At 44.9% G+C, this 1,902-nt stretch overlaps 1 pseudogene; it reads left to right on the top strand.

The window, feature by feature from the left end:
- Window positions 1–130: 130 nt before the first annotated feature.
- LOC105510996 lies at window positions 131–846 on the top strand (annotated as a pseudogene).
- Window positions 847–1,902: the final 1,056 nt, after the last annotated feature.

The raw sequence follows: 1,902 nt of genomic DNA, 5'->3' as shown, positions 1-1,902 counted from the left end.
TAAAACAATCCACAATCTTATCATAAACATTTTATTAAATGTCTTTCCAATCTTTATAAATATGCTACACTACTAAGAATTACGAATGTTGGGGGCGGGAAATCCTCAGCCTCAGTGGCGGTCATGGACACGTTGAGCTGAGTAGAAGTGGAGGGGCAATTTGAGGAGTCGGGAGGGGGTGACAGGCTAAGATTCGGAGAGAGAGGCACTAGTGGCTGGACTCAGCCTGGAAAGAATCTTCTGCTGACTCTCAACTTTTCCTGGAAAAAATGAATCATTCCCATCATATGGGAATGAGCTATATGGGCTCCAATAGTACCATGCAGCCTTCTTACCATCACCCAACCACTTCAGCCTCACACTCCCATGATGGAGGAGACAGAAACATGAAGATGATGATGCCTATTACCTTCTACTTTGGCTTTAAGAATGTGGAATTACTGTTTTCTGGTTTGGTGATCAATACAGCTGGAGAAATGGCTGGAGCTTTTGTGGCAGTGTTTTTTACTAGCAATGTTCTATGCAGGACTCAAGATAGCCCAAGGGAGCCTGCTGTGTAAGTCACAAGTCAGCATTCGCTACAATTCCATGCCTGTCTCAGGACCAAATGGAACCATCCTTATGGAGACACACAAAACTGTTAGGCAGCAGATGCTGAGCTTTCCTCACCTCCTACAAACAGTGCTGCACATCATCCAGGTGGTCATAAGCTACTTCCTCATGCTCATCTTCATGACCTACAATGGGTACCTCTACATTGCAGTAACAGTAGGGGCTGGTACAGGATACCTCCTCTTCAGCCGGTAGAAGGCAATGGTAGTAGACATCACAGAGCATTGCCATTAATGTCAGGCTCTATGGTGTGGCCTTATTGATTGCATTGGGAAGCTGTTCAACACTTGAAGACGTGATTCCTGCTCCAATCATCCCTTCTTCCTCCTCTTTGTGCATGTACACACACACACACACCACACACCTGCTCAACAGAGGTTTAGTTTATAGTCTCCCAAATTGTTTTTGCTAATAAGCTGAGATTCCCATTTCTCTGAAGGAGAAGCCCGCATGAGATGTCTTTTCCTTCTCCATCATCTTACAGCCAAGTTATATGTTCTTGTCTAATCCATGCAGCTTTTTGTTCATTGACTTGATCATCTGCTTCCTTTTTGAATGTTTAACAGATAGTAAGTAAATTTGGTGTTTTTCCCCCCTGGGTCAGTGATTGAAAGGGGTTAACTTCAGCCAGGATTGATGGCAGCTGAAGGAAATTCTTGCCCAACTAAACCCAAAACTCAAACTTAGCATTAGAAAATAAGGTCCAGGGCCGGGCGCAGTGGCCCACGCCTGTAATCCCAGCACTCTGGGGGCCCAAGGCAGGCTTGATCACCTGAGGACAGGAGTTCGAGACTAGCCTGGCCAACATGCTGAAACCCCCATCTCTACTAAAAATACAAAACTTAGCTGGGCATGGTGGTGGGCACCTGTAATCCCAGCTATTCAGAAGGCTGAGGCAGGAGGATCACTGGAACCTAGGAGGCGGACGTTGCAGTGAGCCAAGATGCCACCACTGCACTCCAGCCTGGGTGACAAGAGTGAAACTCCGTCTCAAATAAAAAAAAAAGTAGAAGGTACAGCTTTTGGATTCAATGAGTGGGAAATACATTGTGCCTTTCTCTTGATGTGATGCATTACACCAAAATCTTCATAGTGTGCAGTGGGGTGGTTTGAAACTAAATGCGGGCTTAGAGCTTGCAGAGTGTGTATTCTCGGATGGCTGACTCATCAACTTGCATTCCCACTTAACATTTTGATTAGCATGAACTTGTCAAACAAAAAATGACAATCAATTTGAGAAAATAGAAATAGATATTATTAGGCCTAGTGTGTCAGCTCAGCCTGTAATCC

The sequence above is a fragment of the Colobus angolensis genome, unplaced genomic scaffold, assembly GCF_000951035.1.
Source record: "Colobus angolensis palliatus isolate OR3802 unplaced genomic scaffold, Cang.pa_1.0 Scaffold197, whole genome shotgun sequence".
NCBI lineage: Eukaryota > Metazoa > Chordata > Mammalia > Primates > Cercopithecidae > Colobus > Colobus angolensis.
The sequence above is the reverse complement of the archived record's forward strand: the minus strand, read 5'-3'. Positions and strand labels throughout refer to the sequence as shown.